This window comes from Ruditapes philippinarum, unplaced genomic scaffold, assembly GCF_026571515.1.
Source record: "Ruditapes philippinarum isolate M1 unplaced genomic scaffold, ASM2657151v2 ctg2941_1_1_1_1, whole genome shotgun sequence".
Lineage (NCBI taxonomy): Eukaryota > Metazoa > Mollusca > Bivalvia > Venerida > Veneridae > Ruditapes > Ruditapes philippinarum.
This window is the reverse complement of record NW_026866010.1, coordinates 83,063-99,058: the sequence shown is the minus strand read 5'-3', so window position 1 is coordinate 99,058 and position 15,996 is coordinate 83,063.

Here is a 15,996-nt window from a genome sequence, read left to right as displayed (position 1 = left end):
GTTAAAAAAATAAAACCATAGTTACATGTATAACGAATTGTTTAATGAAGACGACATCATCTGCTCATTGTAAATGTACCAGGATCCGTAAGTGTGTTCATAAAGAATTAAATACTTCAATGCAATGCAAGAAAAGGAGTATGATCATGAAATGCTTAAGCATCCCACTATGCAAATATTTGATACTTGATGATTTGTCATTTCTTTCAGTGTGTATTAATTGCGATATCGGTGGTTCACTGAAATGACACCGGGGCATTATGAGGAAAGTGACATGTCCACAGCTCATTTAACTTGGTAGAAAATGTCATAATCTTATCTTTAAAAATATATTTATTTTGATGTACATGTATGTTTGTAAATGATATCATATCTGTTTTAATGATATTTGACCAAATGATGCTACATAACATGGAATACAGTATGTGAATGTTTAAGTTAACATGTTTTACATCGAAGTCAATAACAAATAATTAATCAAAACAATATTGTTAATAAGAACTTTTAACAAAATAGTATAGTTAAAGCCTTCTTGAAAATTAAATATATACGGCAGAATCGGTTATTTTATTTTACGTGTGATTATTTGCTGGTTTTTGCCCATTTATTTTGCTGAGGTGTAAATCCTTGTCTGTAAGTTAAAAATGTTATTCAGATAGACAAATAAATTAATAAAATTTAAAAAAAATTATAACAATTAAAATTCCCATGATTTATGTGCTCCCTTATAAAACAATTCATTTTATTGTCCCCCGCCTTTTCCAAGAAAAAGGGAGATATAGAAATAGGCTCCGTCCGTCTGTCCGTCCGCTCTCACGAGACAGTAATAATGTGGCTAGAGGGACAATAAGTAACTGTTCTTTCTCTTTGATGTCATTCATTCCGTAATGCTTTTATGTGGTTATTTTCTTTTGTGTGGCTAAAAAGAACAATGGAGAGAACAATAGAGTAGCCACATTATTAATGTCCCGTTAGAAAGTCTGTCTGTCCGAGCAAATATTTTGGGTTTAGGGGCTATATAACAGTAAAGAGAACAAAAGAGAACAATAGGTTCATTCCGTGATCATAGGGTTTATGGGCTAGTAGCCCTTAAGAAAACAAAGAAAATAACAAAGAAAATAGCCCCTAAACCCAAAATGTTGGAACGTCCGTCCGTCTTTCCGTCCGTCCGTCACACTTTTGTGTCCGGTCCATAACTTTGTCATTTATCAAAGGAATTTGAAATAACTTTTGTTTGTTATAATAAGACTATGTGTTAATAAGACGATGTGTCATGCGAACAACCAAAACCCTACCTCCAGGGTCAAGGTCGCACTTGCTCATTCAAGGTCAACATTGTCTATTTGAGGGTATATGTCGTTTCCGGTCCATAACTTTTTTTATCTTTGAAGGGATTTTTTAAAATACTTGCCACAATTTTTCACAATAATAAGACGATGTGTCATGCCCAAAAGCCGGTCACCTACCTCCAAGGTCAAGGCCACACTTGGATGTCAAAGATTAACATAGTCTGTTAAAGGGTATATTTTGTATCAAGTCCATAACTTTTTTGAAAATACTTGGCACAAATAGTCACTATAATAAGATGATGTGTCATGCACAACACCTGCATCCCTACCTCCAAGGTCAAGGACACACTTAAAGGCAAAAAATTAACATAGTCTGTTATAGGGTATATTTGTGTCCGATCTAGAACTTCTTCAGAGTTCGAGGGATTTTGATATATCTTGGCACAAATAGTCACAATAATAAAACGATATGTCAAGTATAACACCTGCACCCCTACCTCCAAGGTCAAGTTCACACTTAGAGGTCAAAGGTTAACAGAGTCTCTTATATGGTATATTTTGTGTCCCGTCCATAAGTTCTTCATAGATCAAGGGATTTTGAAAATACTTGGCACATATAGTCACAATGATAAGATGATATGCCATGCGTAACACCTGTGTCCCTACCACCAAGGTCAAGGTCAAACTTAGAGGTCAAAGATTTACATAGTCTGTTATGAGGTTTATTTTGTGTCCAGTCCATAACTTTTTTATAGATCAAGGGATTTAAAAGATATTTTGCACAAATAATCACAATAATAAGATGTCAGGCGCAAAACATGCGTCCCTACCTCCAATTTGATCAATACCTTGTTTCCTACATTTATTATATTCAGGGCATATGTCTTTTTCTGATTTGGAGAACTTTTTGTTCTATAGCCAAACATAGATGTTTAAGTAGTAAGGTATTTGCATAAGAACAATCCATATTCATGTCTTTTCAAGGAGAGGTTCTTCTTATCGCATGTTTAAGAGGTAACAATTGCGTACTTTTACATGTTAGATACCCGTAGTTAAAAACACCACACGCACCTAATAAATTGACTAACTTATGCGTTATAAAAAATTATTGATTGACCTTGGATGTCATTCTGTATCTCTTGTAGATAATTAATTGAAAAAACTGTCGATCCAAATCTCTGGGATCCGTTTTACTTTTAATTGATTGCCCTCCATGTACTGAGGTCTTATTGTTAAACTGTGAGTATCGATATTTTTTGCCTACTAAAAAGTTGCATTTTACGTATATCCTGTATATATACGCATACAATTTATTTCTATATGAATCCTACTGAATGATAAATAATTAAAACCGTTTATTCAAACAACTCGTGTCTAGTTAACATTGTACTGACTGGACATTTAAGTCATTCTCTCATGCGCCTTCGGAACATGCTCTTCGTTGAGAGACACAGAGCTTCGGCAGATGATTAAACACTTGATGCTACGTGTAAGACGTAAGGTTGTATGGAAGACCTAAAACCCGGGTTAACACGATTTTCTCGAATGGAACCAGCTACCGACGCCCTGACTGAAGCCGATGGCAATGGTTCTGTAGGGATACCTGTACCTGCTTCATTTTTGGCACAGGTAACTGTACGTTTAAGTACCCATTGATAGCTGTGTAGATTACTACTTTCAGCTCAAAATTTATTTCTTTGGTTAATACTCTGTGGAAATTGCAGAGAGATAAATAATTACCATTTTGTGCCTAAAAATAAAAGTTTTAAGGGTATAAATGGTGACACGCCCGGAATCTTCTTGCGCCTCAACCGGCGGATTGACCCTAATTAAACGCAGACTACAGACAGAAGAACGGAACATACACCCTGTCGTTTAAAGTGTTTAATATTGATATAAAACAAACCTAGCATCATTTATAGAAATGTATATTAACTGTGGAGATCATGTCCAAACCTCAATCAAGAAATAAAAGAGAAATAATAATCTCAGATACCCGACACCCGACAAAGCAGCATAAGTTGTTTTCGCAATTTTTAATGATATCTTTTTTAACAGTCTTAATTTTAACTGTCTCTCTCTCTCTCTCTCTCTCTCTCTCTCTCTCTGTCTGTCTGTCTGTCTGTCTGTCTCTCTCTCTCTCTGTCTCTCTCTCTCTGTCTCTCTCTCTGTGTCTCTCTCTGAAACAAAAAGATAAACAAGAGAACAATGGATAAACTTACATGCTAGTAAATTCATTCATGTTGACACTCTGATCGGCTGCTCTATTTTTTATTAATTACAAAACTTACAGTTCCAAATTCATTACAAGACAATAACCGCACACTAGAAGTTAATAATTATAGTTTAGTATTTATGTTAGAGTTCATTAGAATGCATTTACAAAATCATACTGATCAAGAGTGATTGTATAACAATGTAGTGTTTGAAATTGATATTTGAAATGTGTCTCCTCCAACATGTTAATTAACTCATGTTCTTTATGTTTATTTACTCATAATGCAATATGTTTACAGAAGGTCACATATATCATTTGCTGTTGTTTTTTTTAATTGTATATCTTAAAGTAATAGGTTTTAAACTTTTCTTATCTATATTTCTATTTTAATGAAAATCGATAAGAAAAATATTTGTTTCTTTAACATGAACATCAAAACATCTGATAATTCAATCAATTTAGTATTTAAAAGGTTAATTTAAGGATAATTTTGTGCATAATACGATTTAATACGGTAAAATCTCACTCGTTTAAGAGTATATCTGTGCTGTTTCAGAATCAATTTAATTCCCATACAGGACGCGTCTTGTACTTAAATACAATGAATAAATTTTAACTTATAGCGCTATAATCAGACACTATAAGTCTGTAAAGTGTAGGAGCAAATTTTGGAGACATCCTAGGTAACTTTCAACGCCCACTGTGCTTACTGTATAATTTTGTATGGTTTGCAATGTACTTTAGACATTGACTGACAATCTGTCATATTAACCTTAATTTCAATAAAGTAAAGCAAAGACAAAGCATGCAATCTGCATCAGTCTTCTCAAAAATTAGATATATGGAACATTCAAAGTTGTGAAGTATTGAAGTACATGTAGTTCTCATCAGTCATTGTTGTAATCGCTTAAAACAGAATGTCAGATTATCATGCTTTCTGTCCGTTTGCCTCTTTGCTTTGAAAACAATCCCATGCGGAAGTCAAATAACAATGTTAAAACGGTCAATAGAAGAGTTAAAAAGCTAATATCTGAAATATTATCACATAATCTGCTGAAAGGAAACAGCTGTCGTGATTTAATTACACTTCTGGGTTTGTATGATAATTTATTTAATTAAAAAAGTACTCTAAAAGCAGTACATTATCCTGTAAATGAGCTCACTGCGATTTAAAACCCGTTAGAGATGAACAGGCCAATCAAACGGCGTATGCAGCATTTTCGATTTTGTCGTTTTGGACGTTCTTTAGGGATTCTATTTCTCTTTATTTTATTATCTGGTTATTCTAATTAACTTTAGAAGATTGAAACGGTAATCATTTTCTTTCAAATTAGTCTTTTTACATGAATTTATCTGTTGGATTCTTTATATGGGAACACATAAATAATAGGAATTTTAATTGCTATGATTTTTTAATATTATTTTTCTTTTGTCAATTCACTTTGTTTGAAATTTGAATAACATTTTTAACTTACAGACAAGGATTTACACCTCAGCAAAATAAATGGGCAAAACCAGCAATTAACCACACGTAAAATAAAATTATCTGCCGATTATAATTAATTTCAAGAAGGCTTTTTAGTTCTCATCTGATGTCATCAATTTTTCAAAATTATTCAGTGGGCCATACAACAGCATAAAATATTAAAAGGGACATAAATTCTGTCATGTTTCTGATATTTCAGATTTATGGTTAACTTTAAGTTAATGGAGCGTCAAATTTCCAATGGATGTTTTAAGTGCTATCATATTGCAAATGGTTAATAAATGAAGGTTATTTGATTATTTAGGCATACATGTATATACCTTATAGTTGTTTGTTTTATAATTCGTTAGATAGTGAAACATAGAAATGTTTATAATCGATAAAATGATGTATTCAATGTTGATGTTATATGGCGGGTTAAAAAAATAATACCATAGTTACATATATAACAAATTGTTTAATGAAGATGACATCAACTGCTCATTGTAAATGTACCAGGATCTGAAAGTGTGTTCATAAAGAAATAAATACTTCAACGCAATGCAAGAAAAGGAGCATAATCATGGAATGCTTGAGCATCCCACTATGCCTATACAAATATTTGATACTTGATGATATGTCATTTCGTTTAGTGTGTATTAATTGCGATAGCGGTTCAATGAAAGAACACCAGGGCATTATGGGGAAAGTGACATGTCCAAAGCTCATTTAACTTGATAGAAAATGTCATAATCTTATCTTTAAAAATATATTTTGATGTACATGTATGTTTGTAAATGATATCATATCGGTTTTAATGATATTTGACCAAATGATGCTACTTAACATGGAATACAGTATGTGAATGTTTAAGTAAATATGTTTTATATCGAAGTCAATAATAATTAACTAAAACAATATTGTTAATAAGAACTTTTAATAAAATAATATAGTTAAAGCTTTCTTGAAGATTAATTATAATCGGCAGATAATTTCATTTTACGTGTGAATAATTGCTGGTTTTCGCCCATTTATTTTGAGAGGTGTAAATCCTTGTCTGTAAGTTAAAAATTTTATTCAGATAGACAAAAATAATAATAAAATTCAAAAAAAAATCATAGCAATTAAAATTCCCATGATTATGTGCTCCATTATAAAACAATTCATTTTATTAATTGTGATATGATTCTCAGTAAAGGATATTTTAATGTGAGATTTGATGTCAAGTTACACTCGGACAGAGGGAAAAATCTTAAAGAAAAATAAAATAAAATACGGATATCCGAAAACATTTCATCAATACCGGTAATTGAAACCTTGTTTCCTACATTTATTATGTTCAGGGCATATGTCTTTTTCAGATTTGGAGAATTTCCTGTTCTATAGCCAAACATAAATGTTTTAGTAGTAAGGTGTTTGCATGAGAACAATCCATATATATGTCTTTTCAAGGAGAGTTTCTTTTTTATCGCATGTTTAAGAGGTAACAATTGCGTACTTTTACATGTTTCATTCCTGTTGTTATTTTATTAGATACCCGTATCTACAAACACCGCACACGCACATAATAGATTGACTAACTTAAGCGTTATAAAAAAAATATTGATTGACCTTGGATGTCAGTCTCTAACTCTTGTAGATAATTCATTGAAAAAAACTGTCGATCCAAATCTCTGGGATCCATTTTACTTTTGATTGCCCTCCATGTACTGAGCTCTAAGTAGTTTGGGTCACGGTGTTTTATGCCCCCTAACAAGTAACATTGTTGCATTTAACGTATATCCTGTATAGAACTTAAATAAATACGCATACCATTTATTTCTACATCACGCCTATTGAATGATTAAGGATTAAAACCGTTTATTTCAACAACTCGTGTCTAGTTAACATTCCACTGATTATATATTTAAGTAATTCACTCATCCGCCCTCTGAACATGCTCTCCGTTGACAGCCACATAGCTTCGGTAGACTTGATGCGACGTCTGTCGGTATGTAAGACCTAAAACCCGGGGTAACAAGATTTTCTTGTATGGAATCAACTACCGATGCCCTGACCGAAGCCGATGACAGTGGGCTGACTGTACCTGCTTCATTTTTGGCACAGGTAACTGTACGTTGAAGTACACAATAATAGCTGTGTAGATTACTACTTTTGGCTAAAAATTTATTTCTTTGGTAAATTCTCTGTGAAAATGGCAGATAGATAAATAATTAGTTTTTTGTGCCTAAAAATAAAAGCTTAACGGGCATGAGTGACATGTCCGGAATCTTCTTGTGCCTCAGCCAGCGGATTGACCCTAATTTAACACAGACTATAGACAGAATAAAGGAACATATACCCTGTCGAAATCTTTAAAGTGTATCCTTTTATAAGTTTAATATGGATATGAAACAACATTAGCGTAACGACATCATTCATAGAAAATAGATAATATAATAATCTCAGATTCAGCAACACCTGACAAAGCATTAACCGTTTTCGCATTTTATTTTATCAAATATGTTTAATGATATCTTTTTTTCTTTCTTTTTTTTTTGAAACAAAAGTCTTACAGTTCATCCGGCATTTTGCATCATCTTCATATCAAAGAGACACAATACCTTGTGATAACCCATATATATAATGCAACTCATTTATACTCATTTACATACCACTTTAATATTCTCATTTAAGTCACGTGACTATTGAACATAGCTTGAGGAGTCTCCTATGAATAACATTTAAAACATTATGTCTTTAAATATGTCAAGTAAAGTTTAGTCAGTTAAGAGAATAGCACACAGGCTCTAAAGAGCTTTTAAAGCCGACTCATAAACTACATTTCAAGACAACGGCATATAAAGTACCTTAAAAATATGGTAAAATAACAAAAGATTATGACAAATAATGTTTAGTAAATACATAGTGAAAGCGTACATGAAAGAACAGTATTTTCTGTTACAAATACATGTAAGACATAACCTAAAATGATTAAAATACTGTACTGTATAATGGAAATCTGAATCATACAGTATGTAACTTAGAAAGAAATCTAGATAATGAATGAAAAAGACATATCAAAAATGCGAAATAAGAAAATAAGTGCGTCATAATTATATTAAAACTAGCAATGATAAACATTTATTAAGTAATACGAGACGAACAATGAATAATGTGAAATGAGTTAATCATAAAACATATCTTGTAAAATAAACATATTCTATTGTGTATAATATAATTGTAATTATCAAAGAATCTGTTTTATTTCTATCATGGAAGCGTATTTTACTTTTTGGTGTGAATAATCAGTAACGTTCAGTCAAAGGTCTGAAACAGACCTATTAAACCAGTAAAATGTCAAAGACATACGTGGTTTCTGTCAGCGCCTATTGCACTACTAAGTTAACAAATTTGTCTATTTGTAACTAAGTTTCGGTTACACTTACACTAACCGATCATAAACAATAGAACAATGGATAAATTAACATGCTAGTAAATTCATTTATGTTGACACTTTGATCGGCTGCTCAATTTCAATATCTCGCAATTTTGCAATCATTACAAAACTTTAGTTCCAAATTCATTTAAAGACAATAACCCAATACTAAACATTCATTTTGTTCAAGTATAGTAAGTCCATTGCGGAAAAAAAAAGATTGTTTTTCCAAACAGAGAGTCAAGACCTTTAGCAAACACATGACATTTCACACGTTTTTCATACTAATTATACTAAATAGGCTTTATTTTATAGGCTACTCAATAAAGCTAGTACATTGAATTAAAAGTGTTTAAATTTCATGCATCAGATATGATTTCTCCTATTCATGTGGAGGGATAGTATTGGTACACTAGAAGTTATTAATTATAATTATAAGTTAGTATGTAATTGTTCATTAGAAGGCATTTACAAAATCAGACTGGTCAAGAGTGGTTCACTAATGAACTCTGTATTAAAATTGACATTTGAAACGTGTCCCTTCTTACAAGTTAATTTGTAGTTGAACTGTATTATTATTATTATTATTATTATTATTATTATGTTTTAAAAATTGATTACTAAAACTTAATGAAGTCATATTTATGGATTTTAAACTTTTCTTAATGTAATTCGGGAAAAAATGGAAATCGATAAAAAATGGAAATCGATAAAAAAAAATATCTGATAAATCAATCACAGTCAATATCTGAAGGGTTCATTTAAGGAAATGTTTGTGTATAAAACGGTTGAATAACGGTAAGATCTCTGTAGTTAAAGAGCATGTCTGTGCTGTTTCAGAATCAATTTAATTTCCATACAGGACGCGTCTTGTACTTAAGTACAAAGAATAAATGACAACATATCAGGCAAACGCTGTAAAACAGACACAATAAGTTAGTAATGTGGGAGAAAATGTGGGAGACATTCTAGGTAACTTTCAACGCCTACTGTGCTTATATTGTATAATTTTCTTTTGTTTGTAATGTACATGTACTTTAAACATTAACATTTTATTTTCATACTATGATACTAATAAAAAACATGTTTATCATTTTTGGGAGACATTATATTCCACTTATAGCGTAATCTTAATTCATGGTATAAGGTGAACTTGCAACATAATTGTGCCGTGTTGGACTATATTAAGTCTCAGAAAAGTATTCATTTCATTTAAATCAAATCCCAGTAACTGATGAACAGTTCTAATCCCGCTTAAATAATTACGAATACTAGACACTGATTTAAAAGAACGACTCAGAAATTGAGAATATAATTGAAGAGCGTTTGTAGTGGCAGGTAAATATCATAATTTGAAATACATGGAAAATAACATTAACGATTCCCACTGAATTTTTAAATTATTTCTACTACCTTCAGCATATGCTGAAATAGTTGACAGTTTCAACTCAGACTTGAGAGTCTTCAACTGTAGATCTACAAAAAGACATGAAAAGAAAAATTACCAATCATTAACAAAAACAAAATCTTGATCCACCACCTCACAATACTGTAAATAAAATCCAGTTGTTAACTGGAAAATTCATCTGTGAATTTATCATGCTGAGACCAACGAGACAAACAATCAGAGATACGATTTTCCATACTTGACAAATGAACAGCTCTTATTTTACATTGAGATTTGGCTGTTAAAAACAAATTTCTCTGAAACCATCCTGTAACATTGAACATCTGGCTCATCCAGAATTCAAGATTGATCATACTGCCTCATTTTCAAAATTTTTAGGTTTACGGCGTAACTTTTTGTTCTTTCGTTAATCGTTGATAGTAATTGGATCAAATTTGTAGCATCTTGAACAGATGATTTTTTTACCAAAGTTACTTTTTCACCGCGATTTTGATGACTGAATTGCCTCACCATTTCTGAACATCTTCTTTCTTCTGAGCAATTTGTCTCCTTAACATCTCTGCCTCGGACATGTGTTCTTTCAACTGTCTTTCCTCTTGATGTAGAGCGTGTACCTCTTTCCTCATCTCCAGAATATCTGGGCCAATTGCACCCTCCGCATCCTGATTATCCGAATTCACTTCGTCTTCAGGTTTGAATATTAATTCCGCTGAATCTACGTCTCCAGACAACAATTTAAGGTCGGTTATGTGCCCTTGTGACCAGAAGGATTCTTCTTCCTCTTCTCCGACACCATCGTTGAGTAATGTATAATCAACCCTTTGTCCTCTTTGTGGTAAGGACTTCTTCTCTCCTTGGAAGACATGATAACCTCCACTGTCCTTGAAAATGTTCACACGTGCAGAGAAATATGTGCACGTTTTGTTTTATAACAAAACGAAGATTATGTAAATATTTCCGAAAAATCCTCTCAGTTAGTGTGTTCTAACTGACTTATAGGGTAATATACCAGTCTATATAATAAATTAAAAAATTTCAACTAAATGAAAATATCAAGGATCGTTTCTTTATTTTTAAAACATGTGATCTCTGTGTCAACGAAATACAGAATGACCAAAATGTCCAGGAAATTAAAGGACAAAAATATTTATCAAAATAATCCACATTTTAACAACTTTAGCATCAAAGTTAAATATCTCATGTTCATATGCACGAAGTAAGCAATATTACAAATAATGTCCCTGTAACAGTACAAAGACATAGCATGCAATGTTCATCAGTCTGGTAGGAACAAATATATGGAACATTCAAAGTGGTGATGAATAGTAGCTGTTATTATTACTTATTGTTGTGACCACTTAAAAATAGAATTAACAGATTATGGATTTTTCAGTCCCTTTTCCATTTCGCTTTGAAAACGTCTTTTGCGACAAGTCAAATAACATATAGAAGAGTTAAAGAAGCGGGATGACTGAATCTAATATATTGAATAAACACAGATAGTTTGCTTGAAGAAGACAGATGTCGTGTTTGATAACACGCAAAAATCCATTCCATAAAAAATACTCTAAAGTACATGTAGTACATTATCCATTAAATGCGCTCACTGGGATTTTAAAATCCATCTAATTATTTGGTTATTCTAATTAACTTTAAAAGATACCATTTCCTTTTAATAAAATACTTGAAATGAGTTTTTTTGGGAGAATGTATATGCTGGATTTATATATTTTCATTACAATTTTGAAGCTACAATCCTAAAAAAAAACAAAATCGCCAATTATAGGTGTTTTTTTTTTGTTGTTGTTGTATTAGACATCTTTAAGTTAAAAATTATTAGAGACGCATTTAATTATTTAGTCATATTATAATTAAGAAGCGATGTGTAGGCAAGTGAAATATATTTCTATAAAAAGTGGTTCCTTAACGCATTACAGGAAAGGAGGACTATGTCAAGAAACATTAAAAAGTGCACGGAAAGTATAATGGTGTATTTTTTTTACAAAATTTACAATCATCATGACAGTCTGATTTACAGTAAATCCTTAGTGAGAACAGGAACACCCCCGCACTTAGTAAGATGAAACCCTATGTTTAGTTATGGAAGAACTTGAACCGATAATAAATCTTTCTATCTAAACTCTTGCATAATTATGATTGTTCAATCGGATATAGCAGTCTCAGACATTTGGTAATAATAAATTGACTAAGAAAATAGATATTGATGCCAGGGATATGGTTTAACCGCTAAATACAATACTGGGATCTGACTGGTTTACATAATGATGTGCTGTATGAAATATGTCCATACTAGCAATTACATGCAACACACTACAATCAAATGTCAAAATTTACCATGGTTAATAACAAGATCTTTAATACCTCTAATTGAATAGAAATTAACTATTATAAAGCGCACGTTTTCGTCGTTTAGGTGTTCTTTGGTTTATAATTGAACATTTATCATTAAACCATTTATTTCACACCTTATAAAATATAACCACGTGATGTTCTGTTGGATGCAATCTTATCACTTTAACCTCATTTTCTTTTCCAGAGTCCAAGAAGTCCGAATTGTCTAATCCTTATCGCACCCTATATATCTTCATTTTAATTTCTAGAGTCCAAAAAGTTCATATCAAATCCATATCGCATTCCATGGTCTAGTTTTATATTATTTAGTCCGAAATCAAATGCATATCATACTTCATATAGCCTTGTTTTGATTTTCGAGGGTCCAAAAATCGATATCAAATCCTTATTGTAATTAAAGTAAAAAAGTTCTTTCAAAATGTCAAAAATGTTCGTATCGAATAAAGAGATCGTTGATAACAATACTGATCAAATTGGACTCGTACGCAGCTGCAAAACCTATATCAGACTCGACTAGCGCCTAGTCCAATATAGTTTTTTTTTTCAGTTCTTTACTCGACCAATGGAATTCAGAATTGTACTCAACAATGTATAATAACTTCATGTTATTTAACGTATAAATCAATCACTTTACTAAGTGTATAAGACCACCGAATAGGTCTTGGTCAAAATTATCTTTATTGTCGGATGGTCTCATTAATGAATTAGGTTATTGTTGCCTAGGCTTTGATATTTTATGCAAGTGATCCGTTTTATGGTCATTTTGTATTTACAAGTTCGAAACATATGCATTATTTAAAATATATGAAAAACATGTAATGGTATTTGATCTTATGAGAACAGAACATAATTCTGGGGAAATTTTGATTATTATGATTATTTTTTCAATCCCTCTTCTTTGCTTATTGGATAACATATTCACCTAACATAAAATGAGCCGCGTCATGACAAAACCAACGTAATGGGTTTGCGACCAGCATGGATCCAGACCAGCCTGCGCATCCGCGCAGTCTGATCAGGATCCATGCTGTTCGCTTACAAACCCTTTAACACGTAGAGAAATTGATAGCGAACAGCATGGATCCTGATCAGACTGCGCGGATGCGCAGGCTGGTCTGGATCCATGCTGGTCGCAAACCCATTATGTTGGTTTTGTCGTGACGCGGCTCAAATATTTACACCTGAACAAATTAAATGCGTAAGAAGCAACAATTAACCACATGTAAAAAATAAAACGTGACATCATCTACTTGATATAAATAGATTATAGTATCTAACATTTCTCTTGATTTTCTTTTCAAATCTTAGGGATAATAATAGTTTTAGCCCAGTACATGTACATTGTATTTGATTTGGTGTGGAATTATTTATAGGTTACACGATATCTACGTTTACACATTTTAAGTCCTAGTTTTATGAAGTAACCGTTGACAAATTCTTAAAATGGCTCAAGCTTTGAGGGTATTATAACCTCTTAAATTCATCTGACTATTGCACTGAATGCAATTAATGTTGAATCTTTACATGTGCAAAAAAATTACAATATTATACAATGATTTCACAGCAGACATAAACATTATACCTTCAGCTCACCAAACATAAATTAATACGAATTAATACTATTCGAAATGTCAAATGTGTGTTTCATATCGTATGTGACTTAACGTAATATAAGTCTCATTACCAAGTCTAAGTATGAATTGTGTGATGTTTCAGAATCTATTTATTTCCATACAGGAAACGTGTTGCGCTTAACACGCTGAATAATCGTTTCAAGTTTCCGGCAAATGCCGTAAAACAGACACATTAAGCCAGTTATTGTCAAAGACAAACATGGTAACCCTCAGCGCTTTCAGCGCCAAGTGAATCAACTCTGTCGTTTCGTAACTTAATTGTACTTGAGATATTAACCGGTCATTCCATCCTTATATTGTGTGACACAAAAGAATGTAGACAACTGCCACCAAGAATTAGCTGCTGTAAAGTGATTACCTTATAACAGGTGTGAAAAAGGTCATTCTCAAATATTTGCTCATTTGTTTATGCCAAATGTTGCACAAAACGTCATGTAATGCTTACATTTCCAGGTTGAAATAATATTTACCTCAAGTTTGTGACGTACCTTAATGCTTCTTTTATTTTTCAACATACTTGTATTTATTGTTTTATAATAATTAATTAACTGCCTTATCACATGTACTTGTTTAGCATTGTAGCACTCCTTTCCACAAGATATAATTTTCAATCTGAGAAACCATACCATGCCTTTCTAAATATGTCAAAATAAAGCAAGACTTGACACATACGACGTAGTTAAGTTATTATAGAATGTATCTTACTAGACATTGAATGTTTTATATTATTTCTATACATTAAAGGTGAGTAGTTTTTTTCTCATAATAGATTACAGCTAGTCTCAAATGAATTGTGCACGTTTTAACACAATCATGAGTCATTTTATTTGTTGTAGTACATTGATTGGCAGATACGTATGTACAGAAAACGTGAATGAAATATCTCTTTAATAAATCTATTAGTATTGATCTATAAGTCAATACTTCTTCTCAAGTCAGCACATCAGAGTGCAGCTTATTGCCTTAGGTCTGTTTGGAAATAATTAACTATAAAAAGTTTAATGTAAATCAGTATTTTTACCGTTGAACACGTCACGTCACGGTCTTTAACGGGAATTGGCAATGAGAAATGTTACAACTTAATTTCTGTCTGTCCTTTAGGTAACTTTCGTCACTAATTTTGGATTCAAATTTTGATTGGCTACATCCTTAAGGACATTGAACTTCATAATGTGGCTTCATAGATATGGTTGAGGGCATGAATTGAACGGATTCATTTCTTATGAATCATTTGCTTTACTGTACATAAAAGACCGATGGACATCATTTTAATGATAAAAATAATAACATCTGTTCAGATTTTCAGATCAAATACTCAAATAGTTTAACGCAAGTTTGTGTACTGTATACATGTATTATAACGTTACTTTCTACATTTTTGTCATTGTCGCCAATACTATCTTTGATAATAAACATGATGTTTGAATGTCTGCCTTTTACATCTAAAATGTTACAAAACTTTTCGTTGATTACAATTAGTACGTCACTGCCTCTTATTTCATGGTTCACATATCAGATCAAATCTTTATTTTCACATCGACATTTAGCATTATGAGACTGAACTGTAAACAACACTGCGTGTTAAGGTTCCGTTACAATCCGGCCGTATCTTCCTTATTTTAAATTCAGGTACTTTAAATGCATTGTGGTGGTCTCTTTATTGCAGCTAATAACACATTTTTTTCTTTCCAATATCATATCAAATATCTGCCAGGAATAATTATTATACCGCCTTACTCTATCTACTTTAAGAGAAATCTATTGTAGTGACTCCCCCGCTCTTATTTGAGGAAAATCAATTTTTCAATTATTTCCCCGAATTTCTCTGTCTGATCTCTCCGGTGATTAAAGATTGCCTCTCATTTTGTTTCTGCAGAAATGAAAACTGACATTTTATTTGAGAATTCTGAATATTAGACTGCAGCACGCCTCTTTCATGTCTTTTAAATGAAACTTTATCTTTTATCATTAACTGAAAGATAAAATATATTCCGAATGTAATATTTCAAGGCATGCGTTCTCCCTAAATTTTGTATACTATATTGTATATAGGCAAAACTTACTTACAGTAATGTTTTGTAAGTTGTGTATGTAGTACAATAGAATGACATCAGAACTGTGTTCATTTCGACTTAGAGACAGTGATCATTATGTGAATAGCTCTATAAAGTGCCTTGTCCATAACACTCGG